The 18,668-nt window shown below is 42.9% G+C and overlaps 1 protein-coding gene across 5 annotated transcripts in view; it reads right to left on the bottom strand.

Moving 5' to 3' along the window:
* Window positions 1–18,668, bottom strand: part of LOC103285352 (cyclic AMP-dependent transcription factor ATF-7) — a 106,975-nt gene that overhangs the window by 27,226 nt on the left and 61,081 nt on the right. The gene's annotated exons all lie outside the window — the stretch shown is intronic.

Genomic DNA, 18,668 nt, shown 5'->3' with positions numbered 1-18,668 from the left:
AGAGAGGAAGGGGAAGAGTGTAGCACCAACTGCTCTGTAATATTAGGTCCAAATGAGAAAAATGGACAGACTGTTGCTGAAGTGGGATCCAGGCAGGAGGCTTCAAATGGGAAAAAAACCCCACAAAACATTAAGGCAAACTCATAGGGAACAAGGGGAAAATAATTTTTAATAATAATAATAAAGAGAGAAGGGAAAGGCTGGGCACTCATTGGTCATCACAAAAATAGGAAATTCAGAATTAAGCTCTCCATGGTGGGGCTGAAATGGACTATTTATGAGGGGGCTAACAGGGAGATAAATTATGCAGGATTAGGAGAACCATTTAACTTCCTGGCCCCCACAATGCTGCAGCAGGAGCCTGCCCAGCTATTTGGCTCAGGGTTTTAATGAGTCAGGATGGAGCTGTAGAGGACAGAGGCCCAATGGCCAGCAGTAATGGCACACACCAGCCCCATTGGCCAAATGCTGTCTCCCCTCATTGGGCAGCCCGCCTGGGCTCCAAGAGCCATAAAGGGGCCAGAACTATGCTGCTGGCTATGGAATGGCAGAATAAAAACGCAAGCAGAATTTTTTTTGTTAGGGTAGGGAGAAGCCAGTAGGCATGATGAGGGGAAGGGAAAAGAAGATGGTATAGAGATTTTATTTATTTAGGGGTTTGGGTGAAAGGACAATGAAAAGGTGAGGCTAGGTCTGCCTCAGTTTATGACTAAATAAGACAGTGTTACTGGACAGTAATTTATGCTCGGACCTGTTCTTTAAAAGGGGGAGGTGAAGAGAACAGATGAACAGCAATAATTCAAAAGACTGATACTCTCAACATTCCTTTTGAGGCTGGCTGGCCATGTTCCCTCATTAAAACACACCTACAACACATAACAGCGTGGACGCTGCAGTTTTTCACAGTTCCTTCACCAGCTAGGCTCTGAAACATGCTTCTTTTTGTCTCTAACAAAAATGATTGGTTAGTTCCCTCTTTTTACTCGCCTCATTAAATATCTATTTCCCACCAAACACTGTACCTTTAGCCCTCTTTTCCACAGCTCTTCTTTAAATTGATTTTAAAGAGAGAGAGAGGAAAGGAGAACTATATAGAGAGAAATATCAATTTTTGTTGTTCCACTTATTTATGTATTCATTGGTTGATTCTTGTATGTGTCCTGACCAGGGATCAAACCTGCAATCTTGGCGTATCATGACGATACTCTAACCAATTGAGGTACCCAACCAGAGCCCCCACAGCTCTTCTTGCTTGTAAACTAAACAGAGAGGAGTTGGCCCCATTCCAGCTACTATCAAGTCAAGTAAGCATCATTAAACAGTTTAAGTTCCTTTATTTTACCTGAAAGTTAGCTTACCCCAAATTTTCTGAGCCCCTATCACAACTAAAACCAGCTTAAGACCTAAAATCATTCTAGGTCAGGTCCACAGGCCTGAAGGACAAAGGGAAATTTCAATTGAAAGTATGAAGGCCCAGGCCGGTGTGGCTCAGTTGGTTGAGCATTGTCCGATGCACCAAGAGGTCACTGGTTGGATTCCCGGTCAGGGCACGTGCCTGGTTGCAGGCTCCATCCCCAGTAGGGGATGTGCAGGAGGCAGCCGATCAATGCTTCTCTTTAACATTGGTCTCTCTCTCTTAAAAAAAAATTTTTTTTTTAATCAATAAAAGCATAAAGAACCAAGAAGTAAAACAAGTAAAACAGTCAAAAGGAGAATGCCTTCGTGGTTTCCAGTGAATCGAGTGTGGGGAAATTTAGCCAAGAGCTTTCATGTTCTCTACTGTTGGTTAACCCTAGGCAAGAACTGTGTCCAACACAGCTTTTTCCTTAAGGACAAAAGGATGGGGTAGGGTGAGAAAGGAAGGAATAATAGTCTGTTACCCAGGGGTATGGTATTTGTTGGTTAAACAAGTCACCGAGACTGCCAAGAGGTCTGTAAAAGGAAATGAGCAGAATCTAGTCTACAATAGGGAAAAAGCATCATTTTGGAGGGAAAAGAATAGCAGTGAATTAGACAGGGGTATAAATTTTCAAAATGCATTGGAAATGTTGTAACAATCTTTTTCAAAAGTATGTTTATAAATTCTTCAAGAAAATTTCATGTAGGGAGCTTGGAAAATTCTGCACAATGTTCTAGAATCTAGAAGACTAACTTTGAAACAGAAAGTATTTTTCTATTATCAGAAATATAGTTTGCTCAAAACTGAGCTGAGAGAAAGATTTTAAACCTCCATCAGGCTTTGCTCTGGTTAGGATTGTTTAATATTTTAAAAAGCAACTCCCCTTCTGTTACAACTCTGCTGCACAGTCCTGACTTGTTGTTTGTCCTCTAGCTCTTGTTCCTCTTTGTTGCACCCTTGCTCCCTTCTATGACATCCTTTTCCTCTTGAGCTATTTATTTTTCCCCAAATCAAAAGTTGGGGCTGAAGAGAACTAAAGGTGGCTGAAGAGATCTCCCACCATTAGCATCTCAGAGGGTTTGATAACTGTGAAAATGAATAGGAAAAAAAATTCCATCTTAATTCTCACTAAATTCTAACTGAAATCTAACATGTCTAATTCATAATAGCAATCACACATATTTTCATATCATATTACAGCTATTAAAAATCTCAAAATATCCTTTATACTCATCACTACTTTGAAATTATGATAGTCACCAGAACTACCATTAGAACTTGCTATTTAATGAATTACTAAAAAAGCACATATATTACATTATAAAATATTTAAAAAACTTTTTTGACAACTATCCTATCTAATAAAGAGGAAATATGCAAATTGACCATCACACCATAACAAGATGGCTGTGCCCACAGCGGAGGCAGGGATCCCGTAACACAAGATGGCTGCGCCCACAGCTGAGTTCCCGAAACGAGCCTTAAAGAGCAATCAGCAGGAACCTGAGGCTGTGTGGCGCTGGGCCGGGGCAGGGGACCTGAGGCTGTGCTCCCTGCCTGGTGGACCTCAGGCCACATCTCCCGCCCAGCGGAGCTTGACGGGGGACCTCAGCCCACACCCCCAACCTGGCAGGGCTTGACGGGGGACTTCAGGCCATGCCCCCTGCCCCAGTGCTGGGCCGGGGGACCTCAGGCCATGCCCCCTGCCCTGGTGCCGGGCCGGGGGACCTCAGGCCATGCCCCCTGCCCCAGTGCCGGACTGGGGGACCTGAGGCCGGGCCCCCCACCTGGTGGGGCCAGGCAGGTCTGAATCTCGTGTAATTTTGAGGCACACATGGGTGGGTGGGGACTTGACTCTGGTTCCTGTGGTGCGCCCCAGACTCTCACAGGAGGAAGATTTTCATATACATTTTACTAATTTTCTTTCATCTCTTACACTTCTATTATAGAGAAAGAGCAAATAGCAATATTAAAATATTTCCTCAAATGAATTCCCTTTTAATGTGCATGAATTTCATGCACTGGGTCACTAGTATTTCAAAATAATTGGGTTCCTTTGTAATACTATGTATTACACTTTATTCATTTTAAAACATGATTTTGAGAAGGGGTTCATGGGCTTCACCAAACTCCCAATGGGGGTCATGACACCACAGAAGTTAAGAATCCCTGATTACACCAGGTAGTGTACTTCAGAGGAAGAGGACCAAAATGGGCTGAATTTTACAAGGCAGGGCTCCAATCATCTCTCTCTGCTATTTCCATTTAAAATTTTTTTTTAAAAAAAAAACCTATTTTAGAGAGACAGAAATAAAGAGAGAAACACAGATTTGTTGTTCCACTTATTTAGCATTCACTAGTTGATTCTTGTATGTGCCCTGATTTGGAATTGAACCTACAATCTTGGGTATTCGGATACTGCTCTAAATAGCTGAGCTATTCTGCCAGGGCTCTCTGATATTTCTAACACAATTCTTGTACGGCTAGAGTAGGAGGGGGAGAATAAAAGTTTAGTAAAGCTTTTTATCAAAGTGAATGTCAATTTGGCTTTTATTCCATTGTTCCTTATATTCCCTCTCATGTATTAAGAGTGAATTCTTAATAATTCTCTAGATTAGTCTTGAACTGCATGCATAGGAAACTATCTCTCTGTAAGCAAATTCTCAAAGTACCTAAAATTATTAGGTGATGAAATTTTGGTTTTTAAAAATATAGATTATTCTATTGAATTACAATGAGTGGAGGAGCTCTCCCCAAAATTTCCTTTTTGAATTATTGGCTATTTTAAAATCTAGCTGTCCCATTTGTTAATATTCTTGTTAATGGGTCTTCCTTTGTTGTTTGGTTTTACCTATGACTAAGGTTTTGGCAAAGAGCCACTCAGGGAACTCTGGTTGAAGGGCAAACTGATAATTTTCAGTAAATGTGTAGAAATTTCCAAGACACAGAAGGTGGGCATCATTCAAAATGGGGACTGAAGAATTTGAGTCACACAGGATCAGGAGAAGGCAGTTTATATGCCTTGAGAGAAGATTTATATGGTAACACAAGAATAGAATTTTTTTGTTTGTTAATCCTCACCTGAGGATATGTTTCCATTGATTTTTAGAGAGAGGGAAAGATAGAGAGAAATATTGATGTGAGAGAAACACATCGATCGGTTGCCTCCTGCATGGGCCCCGACCAGGGCCTGGGCCGGGGAGGAGCCTTCTATCAAGGTACGTGCCCTTGACTGGAATTGACCTGGGACCCTTTGGGTCCACAGGCCAATACTCTATCCACTGAGCCAAACCGGCTAGGGCTTACTTCTACTTTTTAATGTGGCTTCTAGAAAATTTAAAATTGCATATGTGGCTTGCATTTTACTTCTTTTGAACAGCTCTGATCTAAATAATATGCTCAAAGATCTGATAGGAATTTTAATTTTATGCCAATCTTGAATCTCTTCTCCCAAACTCATTTTCCCTAAATGCAATTTATATTATACCTGAGGCCCGGTGCATGACATTCGTGCACTGGGTGGGGGGTGTCCCACAGCCCAACCTGCACCCTCTTACAGTCGGGGACCCCTTGGTGGACATCCCCTGAGGGCTCCTAAGCGCTGCTGCGGAGGCGGGAGAGGCTCCTGCCACTGCCACTGCTCTTGCCAGCTGTGAGCCCTCAGGCGAGCCAGCTGGCGAGCCCGGCTTCTGGCTGAGCAGCACTCCCCCTGTGGGAGCGCACTGACCATTGAGCGCCTGCCCCTGCATTGAGCGCCTGCCCCCTGGTGGTCACTGTGCATCATAGTGACCGGTCATTCTGCCATTAGGTCGATTTGCATATTAGCCTTTTATTATATAGGATAGCACTGGCTCTCAACCAGGGGCAACTTCACCCCCAGGGGACATTTGGCAATGTTTGAGGACATTTCTGCTTGTCACAAGTGGGGAGATGCTACTGACTTCTAGAGGGTAGAGGCCTGGGATATTGATAAATATCCTACAATGCATAGGACAGCTCACCAAAACAAATAATCTGACTCAAAATGTCAATTGTGTCTCTGTTGAGAAACCCTGCTACAGGGTAACAGGGGAAGGAAGAAAGAAACAACAACAAAAAAAGGCTGTTTTTTACTTATCCTCGCCAAACTGCCAACACATGCTTTTGGATCTGAATCTTGGAAAAAAAAAAAAAAAACGAGGCAGAAAACTTCCAACCTCACTTTATAAAATGGCTGATGTATTACAAGATCTGCAAATACTTAGGGAAATTAGGAAGATGGAGACAGAAGGCACTCTAATTGGGAGAAGAACAGATTAAATGAAATTCTCATGTACTGCCTTGATAGTAACAAAGGGATAAAACAGAAGAAGTAAATCAAAACAAGTTTGGCTACTTCAGATTTTCACTCCCCAATGGAGAAAAAAATTAGTGAGAAAAGAGATTTACTTAGTTTAAGAAATGTTAAGAAGCATAAAATGGAATATCAGGGCTATGAGGAAGTCAATCTGAAAACTGGTGTTAGTTGCAGAATAGGCAGGGAAAGTATACTTTTTTTTTTTAAAGAACAGTTTATTGATTTTTAGAGAGAAAGGAAGGGAGAGGGGGAGAGAGAAACATCAATGCGAGAGTGCAACACTAGAGGCTGCCTCCTGCATGCCCCACACTGAGGATCGAGCCCACAAAACAGAAAGGCGCCAACGGGGAATTAAACTGCTGTCAGGGAATTGAATCAACAACCTCTTGCTGCATAGGATGACACCCAACCAACTGAGCCAGAGCCGGGAAAGTATAGTTTCTCATTAACACACTAAGCGCCCAGCCTGTTTTGTCTTCTGGACGGAAAGTATAGTGTCAGTCACCAGTGACTGACTGGGCGCTTAACGTGTTAACAATTTTCCATGGCATGCCCTGGCTAGTGTGCTCAGTGATTAGAGAGTTGGTCTGCACACTGAAGGGTCACGGGTTTGATTCCCAGTGAAGGGCATGTACCTGGGTTGCACATTTTAAAAAAATGTTTAAAATGTACTTTTATAGATCACTGATAAATCCAGGAACACACAGTTTTAACATACTAGTAAATGCTATGAAAATAGTAGACAGTATCACTCTCAGCTTAGAAAAAATGAGTATCTTGTCTTCCTTCTTATCGTGAGAGTGCTGGTATGTCACGGAGCAGGTATGCAGAAAATCTCACATGCTTGTGACATTATCACATGGGTGGCATGTTTGATCCCCGGCCCCGGTCAGGGCACATGTGGGAGGCAATTGATCAATGAGTCCACATCAATTTTCTCTCTCCCTCACTCTCTCCTTCCGTCCCCACCCCCTCCCTTCTACTCTCTCTTAAAATCAATGGGAAAAATATCCTCAGATAAGGATTAAAAAAAAAAATCAATGGAAAAAAATATCCTTGGGTGAGGATTAACAAACAACAACAACAACAAAAACAATTTTTCATGGCAGATCTTTGGTCAAACCACCTTCCATTTCTAGGAAGTTTCATTCTCACCCGTCCTTCTGCAATAAAAGAATCTGGAATCCTACCTACCAGCAAACTGACTAAATGACCAGAGTTAAGTGAAGAGTTAGGAATGGCCTTCGCTGGTTTGGCTCAGTGGATAGAGCGTGAGACTGCGGACTGAAGGATCCCAGGTTCAATTCCTATCAGGGGCACATGCCCAGGTTGCGGGCTCGATCCCCAGTTGGGGGCGTGCAGGAGGCAGCCGATGAATGATTCTCTCTTATCATTGTCTAGAGGCCTGGTGCATGAAATTCATGCACGGCGGGGCGGGGGGGGGGGGGAGCGGGGAGTACCATCAGCCCGGCTTGCACCCTCTCCAATCTGGGACCCCTTGAAGGATGTCCAACTGCCGGTTTAGGCCCAATCCCTGTGGGCCTAAACCGGCAGTTGGACATCCCTCTCGCAATCTGGGACTGCTGGCTCCTATCCGCTCACCTGCTTGCCTGCCTACCTGATCGCCCCTAACTGCCTCTGCCTGCTGGCCTGATCACCCCTACCTTGCTCCCCTGCCGGCCTGGTCGCCCCTACCTTGCCCCCCTGCCGGCCTGATTGCCCCTAACTTGCTCCCCTGCCGGCCTGATCACCCCTAACCGCCTCTGCCTCGGCCCTTGGCCTAAGCCGCAGTCTGGGAGGCGACCTGGTGTATCAGGGGAAGGCGCCACCCCCATTACCCCACTGCTGCTGCCACTGCTGGCCTGAGCCTGGGCCCTGTGCAGCCGCCATGTCTTTGTCCAGAAGGACGTCTGGAAGGTCATCCGGAAGACATCCACTCTAATTAGCATATTACCCTTTTATTAGTATAGATGTTTCTATCTCTCTCCATTCCTCTCTGAAATCAATAAAAATATATTTTAAAAAAAAAGTTAGGAATGGCTTGAAGAACAAGGATGGTGAGAACTGTAAATAGGAATACATCTCAATGAATAAAGTCTTAAGATTTTTAATTTTTAAAAATTGATGTGTAGCCGAAACCGGTTTGGCTCAGTGGATAGAGCGTCGGCCTGCGGACTCAAGGGTCCCAGGTTCGATTCCGGTCAAGGGCATGTACCTTGGTTGCGGGCACATCCCCAGTAGGGGGTGTGCAAGAGGCAGCTGATCGATATTTCTAACTCTCTATCCCTCTCTCTTCCTCTCTGTAAAAAATCAATAAAATATATTAAAAAAAAATTGATGTGTAACATAAAATACAAATCAACAAATTCTATATAATAAAAGCCTAATATGCTAAGTGTCCGGTCATCTGGTCGGCCATTCAACCAATCAAAGCATAATATGCTAATGATATGCTAAAGCCACTCAACTGCTTGCTATGATGTGCACTGACCACCACGGGGCAGACAGTTGACCAACCAGTTGCTATGATGTGCACTGACCACCAGGGGGCAGACACTCCGATCAGTAGGTTAGCTTGCTGCTGGGGTCCAGCTGATCGGGACTGAGTGAGACGAGCCAGACACGCCCTGGAGCCCTCCTGCAGTCCCTCCCCAGCTGGCCAACCTCCCACGTCCCTCCCCGGCCCCGGTCGTGCACCAGTGGGGTCCCTCAGCGTGGCCTGCGTCCTCTTGCAATTCAGGCTGAGAGACCCCCCCACCCCCGAGTGCACGAATTTCGTGCACCGGGCCTCTAGTTTTTATATAAGTATACTAGAGGCCTGGTGAACAAATTAGTGCACAGGTGGTGTCCGGCCGGCCTGCCCTGATCGGCCCGGCCGGTGGTGGGGAGGGGACGCAGAAGGTTGCCCAGGCCCGCTCCCAATTGGGAGCGGGGGGGCTGATTGGGGGCCGGGCTGGCTGGGGGGAGGGGCCACAGGAGGTTGGCTGGCTGGCCCCACCCCCATCAGGCCAGTTGGCTGGCCACAGTGCGCGTCATAGTGACCGGTCGTTCTGGTCACTTGGCTTTTATATATATAGATGCCTGGGTAATCAGAACCCAGATCAAAATATGAAAGAGAGCGGAGGGATGGGCAAAAATGGTGAAGGGGATCAAGAAGTACAAATAAGTAAGCCATGGGGATATAGTATACAGCACAGGGAATAGTTAATAATTCTTTATAATAAAAGGGTAATATGTAAATTGACCCTAATGGTGGAACGACTGGGAATGACCGGTTGCTATGATGCACACTGACCACCAGGAGGCAGATGCTCAATGCAGGTGCTGCCCCCTGGTGGTCAGTGTGCTTCCACAGGAGAAGCACTGCTCAGCCAGAAGCTAGCTTGTGGCTGGCCAGCACAGTGGCAGTGGCAGGAGTCTCTCCCACCTCTGAGGCAGCCCTAAGGATGTCTGACTAATGGGTTAGGCCCGCTCCCTGCGGGTGGACATCCCCAGAGGGGTCCTGGACTGCAAGAGGGTGCAGGCCGGGCTGAGAGACACCCAACCTGAGTGCACAAATTCTCATACACCGGACCTCTAGTATCATGATACCTTTGTATGGTGACAGAAGGTAATTAGAACTGTCGTGGTAATCACTTCGTAAGGTCTACAGATATGGAATCATTATGTTGTACAGCTGAAATTAACATACTGTACACCAACTATATAATAATAAAAAAATGATTTCTCATGTCCTCAGATTAGTACTAGGAAAAACAGTTTTTAAATTATATTTCAGAAACCCAAGGTTTTAGAAATATGAACAATAAGTGAACTTAATAAAATAATTATTGGTCTCTTCAAGAAAAAAGAAGATATGAAATATTTCAGACACCCCAGAAGGCTCCCTCATACCCTTCTTTCTTAAGCTTTTAAATGAAATAATTATTTGAAACACTTAATGTAATATCTGGCATATAGCATATACTTGGCTAGTTTTCCCTTTTTTAATCTCAAGGTAGACAGGTATTTTAGTTAAAGTTAGTTTTTCTTTGCAAAGTAATTCAATGTTTAGGGAGAGTTCTTTTCCTAATCCTGTTGATACTAGTCTCTGAGAAGCTTTTTGAAATAGCAGCACTAACCAGTACTGAAGAGAAGGCTCAGGGGCACATGACAACTCAGGCCAAACTAAAGCTAAATTTTTGTCTGTTGACTCTGAGCCAAAAACAAGCATATGGACGTTAGAAATGTAATCGTTTCAAGCTAAATCCTTGGTAAAGTATTGTGACCAATGAAATTTTTGTGCAATATGCACTCAACCCTTAGCCAAATTCATTCCTGAAATGTTGTTGTTGGCCATCATACCTCCAGTTTCCATGTGGATTTGCCTCAGATTTAAAAATGCTCTTATATCCTGACCTATGATTAATTTAAGTCCCTCTCTTTGTTTTAGAAGAGTAGACTGGGGGAAGGAGACAAATCAGGACGCTTTAGTTATTAGGAAATGAGCACTGAACGCCTAAACTATTAGGGAACAATACAAGGAATTGAATTTATATTTGTGATAGACTGAAAAGTCGCTTATGTGGAAACCTAACTATCCCCACTTCTCTAAAGTTCCTGGGTTTGGCAGGGCTTCATGGACAGAATAGCTTTCTTTATTACAGTATCAAGTACTTTGTGGCACATTTTGATGAAGGAAAATAGTATGAAAAAGCTGGAGAGAAAGTATGGGGAGCAAGCTCTAGCATAGTGATACTGGTGATGAGCAGGGTAGAAAGAATAACTGACCTTTCTCTGAACATTACTTAATCACTTCAATTGATCATATATTCTGAAGAAGAAACTGAGAGACCTGCAAACGACTTGATAAAGCTTGGCACCGTCACTGCAATGCTTCTATTCCCAATTCAAGATATCATTTATGTTTGGGGAAGTAGGGGAAGGGAGAAGAAGGGAAGAGGCTAAACACCCACACCTCAAAGCCAACGTAACTTTCATCTGTACCATAGTCAATCCTAGGCTCCTGCTCTCTACTTCAAGATGCTGCTGTTTATTAAGTGAGTCACACATCCTGCTTTGAATGCTTCATGGCTCTTGAATGAATCATTTCAAAGTACAGAACTGTTCAACAAATAAATACAACCACAGCAGCAACAGCTCATAGGCTGCCTGTGTGAGCAAGGTAATTTATAGAGGAAAAATAAGAACAGGAAACTTCTTCCCAAAATACTCTGAAGAAAATATTGTCAGGGGAATGAAGGAGGACAAACTAAAGGGAGGGGGGAAAACCCACCCATTGAATCTAAGGTAAATTCTTTCGTCTATGGATTGAGGAATTTTCTGTTTGGGGTGACTGTTTGAGTATCTTAAAGAGAAGATTCTAGTAGCTGACTAAATTAGTCCATTGTAAAAAGAAGGAATTTTGAGAGCAGAGACATTATATGGTAGCTGTTCTAACAGCAAAGTCATCTGGTATAATATAAGCTCCTCAAGAGCAAGGATCCTCATTTGTTTATTTGTAGAAGATCCCAAGCACCTAGAACAGGAGGTGCTTAATAAATATTTGCTGAATAAGTAAATGTCAACTAGCATAACTCATTAAAGTGCTACCAAGTATCCCCAACTTAAAAAGCCATTGTCCATGTGTACAAAGGTGGGAGAATTTTCATTGTCCATATCCAAAAGGAGAGTTGGTTAATTTTAAATACCAGCTCTTTCCTATGGAACTAAAGGCTGGGCCCAGTTAAGACTAAGAATGCCCTAATAAAAGGAGTTTAGAATAAGAAACAAATAGAATTCCAAAAATTAAGACAGTAAGAAAAGGTCAAAATGGCAGCAAAAGGTTAACTATCAGAAAGGGAAACTAAAATAAATAAATAAATAAAATAAAATCCCATTTAAAACTGCATAAAAAGTAAAATAAAATAACCCAGGAATAAATTTAACCAAGGATATAGAAGACTTGTACTCTGATAATTATGAGACACTGAAGAAAGAAATTGAAGATACAAATAAATGGAAGCATATACCATGCTCATGAATGGAAAGAATTAACATTATTAAAATGTCCATACTACCCAAAGCAATCTATAGGTTCAACACAATTCCTATCAAAATACCAATGGCATATTTCACAGAACTAGAACAAATAATCCAAACATTTATATAGAACCACAAAAGACCCTGATGAGCTACAGTAATCTTAAGAAGAACAAAGTTGGAAGAATCATGCTAACAAGGCCATAGTAATCAAAACAGCATAGGGTAGCTCAGTGGTTGAATGTTGAACTATGAACCAGGAGGTCACGGTTTGATTCCTGGTCAGGACACATGCCCAGGTTGTGGGCTCAATCCCCAGAAGAGGGCGTGCAGGAGGCAGACGATCAATGATTCTCTCTCATCATTGATGTTTCTATCTTTCTCTCCCTCTCCTATCCTCTCCGAAATCAATAAAAATATATTTTTTAAAAACTTATTTAAAAAAAAAGCACAGCATGTGAAAAGACATAACACATAGCAGGCACCAAGTAATTACTCAATAAATGTTAAACATGAATCTGATTCTTAAAAAAACAATACCCAGCATGGTACTGGCATAAAAACAGACATATAGGCCTGGCCAGTGTGACTCAGTGGTTGAGCTTGACCCATGCACTAAGAAAGAGGTCATGGGTTCGATTTCCAGTCAGGGCACATGCCCAAGTTGCAGGCTCAATGCCCAGTAGGGAGCATGCAGGAGGCAGCTGATCAATGTTGATGTTTCTCTCTTATCGGTGTTTCTATCTCTCCCTCTCCCTTTCTCTCTCTTCAAAATAAATAAAAACATATTAAAAACATACACACAAAAACAGACATATAGATTAATGGAACAGAATAGAGAGCCTGCCCTGGCTGGCATGGCTCATGGTGAGAGCATCAGCCTGCACAACAAAGGGTCATGGGTTCAATTCCTGGTCAAGGGTGGGTACCTTGGTTACAACCAATCGATGTGTCTCTCTCACATCAATGTCTCTCTCTCTCCCTCTATCTCTCCCTTCCCGTCCACTCTCTCTAAAAAAAAATCAATGGAAAAAATATCCTCGGGTGAGGATTAGCAAAACCAAAAACAAAACAAAAACACACACAAAGAATAAACTCAAAATAGATAAAAGACTTAAATGTTAAGACTCGAAACCATAAAACTACAAGAAAACATCCTATATAATAAAAGCCTAATATGCTAAGTGTCCGGTCATCCATTCAACCAATCAAAGTGTAATATGCTAATGATATGCTAATGTCATTCAACCGCTCGCTATGACGTGCACTGACCACCAGGGGGCAGACAGTTGGCCGGCTGACCAGTCGCTATGACATGCACTGACCACCAGGGGGCAGATGTTCCAACCGGTAGTTTAGCTTGCTGCTGGGATCCGGCTGATTGGGACTGAGACGGGCCGGACACACCCTGGAGCCCTCCCGAAGTCCCCCACCCCCCCCCGGCTGGCCAAACTCCCGCGTTCCTCCTCAGCCCCGATCATGCACCAGTGGGGCCCCTTGGCCTGGCCTGTGCCCTCTCACAACCCAGGACCCCTCAGAGGATGTCGGAGAGCTGGTTTTGGCTCGATTCCTCAGGCTAGGCCAAGGGATCCCACTGGTGCATGAATTTGTGCACTGGGCCCCTTAGAGGTAGCGAGTATAAACTCTGACATTTTTCTTAATAATATATATTCTGGGCAAGGAAAGCAAAAGAAAAATAAATGGGACTACATCAAACTAAAAAGTTTTTTTCACAGCAAAAGAAACCCATCAACAAAACGAAAAGACAATCCATTGAATGGGAGAACATATTTGCCAATGATACATCTGATAAGGGGTTAATATCCAAAATTTATAAAGAACTCACATAACTCAACATCAGAAATACAATCCAATTAAAAAATGGGCAAAGGACCTGAATAAACACTTCTCCAAAGGGGACATACAGATAGCCAACAGACATATAAAAAGATGCTCAACGTCACTAATCATCAGAGAAATGCAAATGGAAACCACAATGAGATATTAATTCACAACTATCAGAATGGCTATCATCAATAAATCAACAAGTGTTGGCAAGAATGTGGAGAAAAGGGAACCCTTGAGCATTGTTGGTGGGAATGCAGATTGGTGCCACCATTGTTCCTCAAAAAATTAAAAATGGAACTGCCTTAAAAAATAAAACAAAAAAACAAAGAAAAAAGAAATGAAACTGCCTTATGACCCAGCAATTCCACTTCTGGGTTTATATACACGAAGAAACCTAAAACACTAATTTGAAAGAATATAGTCACCTCTATATTCAGCATCTCTCTATATAAAAGCCTAATATGCAAAGTGTCCCCTTGGGAGTTCGACCAGGGAGTTCGATTGCTTGCTATGACATGCGCTGACCACCAGGGGATGGCGTGAAATGAAGGAAGGCCCCGGCCAGCAGCCGCTAGGGACCCCTGTGCATGAATTTTGTGCACTGGGCCTCTAGTTACTTATAATAGTCAAGCTATGGAAGCAACCCAAGTGTCCATAAATGGATGAATGGATAAAAAAACCTGTGGTACATATACACTGAGTGGCCAGATTATTATGATCTGTGAACGCATAATGATCTGGCCACTCAGTGTATATCCTATATAATAAAAGGCTAATATGCAAATTGTCCCCTCGACCACGAGTTCGACCAGCAGGCAGGCCGGCCAACTGCCCATGTCCCCTCCCCATGGCCAGGCTGGCCAGCCCCCACCCATGCACGAATTCATGCACCGGGCCTCTAATACACACACACACACACACACACACACACACACACACACACATACACACACACATATATATATACATACACATACACATACACATACACACTGAGTGGCCAGATTATTATGTGTTCAGAGATCATAATAATCTGGCCACTCAGTGTATACAAGGAATATTATTCGGCCAGAAAAAGAACAAAATCTTACCATTTGTGAGAGCATGTATAGACCTAGAGGGTATTATGCTGAGTGATATAAGTCAGTGAGAGAAAGACAAATACCTATGATTTCACTTATATGTGGAATCTAAACAACACTATACAACAAACAAAACAGAAATAGACTCGCTACAGAGAACAGACTGATGGCTGCCAAAGGGGAGGTGGATTGTAGGGCTGGGTATTCAAAAAAAGGTGAAGGGGTCAAGAAGTACAAATTAATAGTTACAAAATAGTCTTCAGGGATGTAAAGTACAGCATAGGAAATATAGTTAATAATATTATAATAACTGCAGGGTGCCAGGTAAGTACTGGAAATATCAGAAGGAACACATTGTGAAATATATAATTGCCTAACCACTATACTATACACCTGAAACTAATTCTATATAATAAAAGCCTAATATGCTAAGTGTCTGGCCGTCTGGTCATCCGTTCAACCAATCAAAGCATAATATGCTAAAATGATATGCTAAGGCCTCTCAACTGCTTGCTATGACATGCACTGACCGCCAGGGGGCAGAGAGTCGACTGGTTGACCAGTCGTTATGACGTGCACTGACTACCAGGGGGCAGACGCTCTGACCGGTAGGTCAGCTTGCTGCTGGGGTCTGGCCGATCGGGACTGAGTGAGACAGGCCGGACACAACCTGGGGCCTTCCCACGGTCCCTCCCAGGCTGGCCAACCTCCTGCGTTCCTCTCTGATCCCGATCGTGCACTGGTGGGGTCCCTCAGCCTGGCCTGTGCCCTCAGCCTGGCCTGGGACACCTCAGGGGATGTCAGAGAGCTGGTTTCAGCCCGATCCTGCTCAACACAGGAGCTGCCTCCTGGTTGTCAGTGCACTACCACAGGGGGAGCACCGCTCAGCCAGAAGCTGAGCTCACGGCTGGCGAGCATAGTGGCAGTGCCAGGAGCCTCTCCCACCTCTGCGGCAGCACTAAGGATGTCTGACTGCCAGCTTAGGCTCACTCCATCAGACATCCCCCGAGGGCTCCCGGACTGTGAGAGGGTGCAGGCCGGGCTGAGGGACCCTTCCCCTCCCCCGCCCTGCGTGCACGAATTTCGTGCACCAGGCCTCTAGTACAAAATAATACTGAATGTAAACGGTAATTGAAAAAAATTAAAAATAGCCATGGCTGGTGTGGCTCAGTTGGTTGGGTGTCATCCCATGCACTGAAAGGTTGCTGATTCGATTCCCAGACAGGGCACATGCCCAGGTTTTGGGCTCAATCCCTAGTAGGAGGTGTGCAGGAAGCAGCCAATCGATGTTCCACTCTTGCATGGAGATTTCTTTCTCTCTCTCTCCCTCACTCTCTCTAAAAACCAATTAACAATCTTTTAAAAACTAAATTAAATACAAATTTTAAAAAGGAAGGGGGAAAAAGGCAGCAAAGGGAATTTAAAATCAATAGGAAGACAATAGTGCAGGGAAGGACTGTGGAGGAAGCTAGAGAAGGGTGGAGGGCGTTAAGGGGGGATAAAAAGGGGCCATCTGCAATACTTTCAACAATAAAGATAAATTAAAAACAAAATAAAATAAAATGAAATCAATAGGAAGAATTTCTTGACTCTGAGTGGGAAAGGTTTAAAATCATTCCCAAATACAGCGGGGGCTTGGGGATGGGAAAAACAGGTAGATGATCAAAGGGCACCAACTTCCAGTTATATGATGAATAAGTTTGGGGGTCTAATGTACAGCATGGTATCTATAATTAGTAATACTGTATTATATGCTTGAAAGTTGTTAAAAGAGATTTTAAATGTTACCACACCAAAAAAACAACAGTAATTATGTGAGAGATTGGAGGTTTAACTAACTTACTGTGGTAATCATTTCACAATAAACTTACATGTTCTATGTCTACAATATCTCAATAAAACAAATAAAACATCAAAAAAATCATTCCCAAAGATTTTAAAGGAGTGTAAAATACATCATAGTTTTCTGGACTTCTTTTATTTTTGTGACTTTATTTGCTCCTATTTTTCCACTAATGCTTTCTATCCAGGTCAGGATCTCTACTGATATGCAAAGTCTACTCGTTTTCAATTTTGTGCCTCCACACAATCTCCCTATTCTCATACATGTCTTCCCATCTCCCTCAGTTTATCCAAATCCTACCAATTTTTCCCAAGGCCCAGCTGAAATCTAATTGCTTTTTAAAAGTATTTTTTAAATTAATTTCAGAGAGGAAGGGAGAGGGAGAGAGACAGAAACATCAATGATGAGAGAGAATCACTGGCTGCCTCCTGCACGCCCCCTACTGGGGATCAAGCCCACAACCCAGGCATGTGCCCTTGACCGGAATTGAATCCAGGACCCTTCAGTCTGCAGGCCAACGCTTAACACTGAGCCAAACCAACCAGGATGCATCTCCATTTCTAAAGTATATTTCATTATGCAAGTAAGTGAAAATTAGTGTAACCTTCCTGCTTTTTTTATTAGATAGCAGATTCCCTTTATTAAAGAAAGGCACCAAGGACAATTTCTGTATGCTGGAGTTATACCGCTGTGCATGAAAGGACACTGGTGCCATGTCTTGTGGGTCAATTCATTTTCTTCGGGTATCTGATTCTATCATTGAACTTAATTTTCTTACAAATGAAAATGCTCTGTATAAAAAATGTCAATTCAGCCAAAACCGGTTTGGCTCAGTGGATAGAGCGTCGGCCTGCGGACTGAAGGGTCCCGGGTTCGATTCCGATCAAGGACATGTGCCTTGGTTGCGGGCACATCCCCAGTGGGGGGTGTGCAGGAGGCAGCTGATCGATGTTTCTCTCTCATCGATGTTTCTGGCTCTCTATCTCTCTCCCTTCCTCTCTGTAAAAAATCAATAAAATATATTATAAAAAAAAAAAGTCAATTCATAAACAGCAACCTTTTCCTTCTTCATTCCCCAAACTACTAGTAGTAATTTTAACTACATCATTTTAAACATTTTCTTTTAGGATCCAAGTAATTTGAATTTTATAGGGCAGAATATCAGCAACCCACAGGAGTCAAGCTGTGTCAAGAACTGATTCCTCATTTTTTGTTTTTTAATATATTTTATTGATTTTTTTTTTACAGAGAGGAAGGGAGAGGGGAAGAGATTTAGAAACACTGATGAGAGAGAAACATCAATCAGCTGCCTCCTGCACACCCCCTACTGGGGATGTGCCCACATCCAAGGTAAATGCCCTTGGCCGGAATTGAACCTGGGACCCTTGAGTCCGCAGGCCGATGCTCTATCCACTGAGCCAAACCGGTTAGGGCAGTGATTCCTCATTTTATAAAGTTTACTCTACAGTACCTGACAAGGGAAAAAGGTATATTACAATCATGTCAATAAACATGGGGAAAGGGGTAAGAAAAGAATATTAAAACCATAGTCAACCTTGAATTGCTGGTTCTTCATCATTATAACCTGAGATTAATATCAATGCATTATTCTACATCATTCAGACCAATGATACGACTATTCTAAGTAACAGAAGTATTAAACACCCAGTCACACCTGATCACTCATTTTTATTTTGGTTCCTGTTTCCTCCTCTTATTTATGACAAATGTGAAAAATCATGAGCCCCATAGGTAGTGTCTTGTGCCAAGTAAATTGCAGGTGCCCAATAAATTACAGCAAAAAGGCAACTGAGCTCCAAAGGTATATAGGCCAACTCTAAGAAATTGGGAAGTGTAGGAAAAAGGATAGAAAATATAATTTCTTATCAGTTTAAGTTGGGAAAGGTTAGGTATTTTGTTTTTAAATCTTGCTTATTACTTGAGGGGATTGAGAAATACAATCTTACTTCAGGTTTCAATGCAATTAGCCAAAGTCCTGGTCATCTAAACTTCCTCTATGGGATTGCCTAGTATCACAGTAAAGTAGTAAGTACAAATCTTTCTTTTCCTCTCTTTCTCTTTTAATTTTTTTATTGGGGAAGGAAAGGAACATCGATGAGAGAGAATCATTGATCGGCT

This window comes from Eptesicus fuscus, chromosome 7, assembly GCF_027574615.1.
Source record: "Eptesicus fuscus isolate TK198812 chromosome 7, DD_ASM_mEF_20220401, whole genome shotgun sequence".
Lineage (NCBI taxonomy): Eukaryota > Metazoa > Chordata > Mammalia > Chiroptera > Vespertilionidae > Eptesicus > Eptesicus fuscus.
Note: the sequence above shows the minus strand (reverse complement) of the source record. Positions and strands in the feature narration are given on the sequence as shown.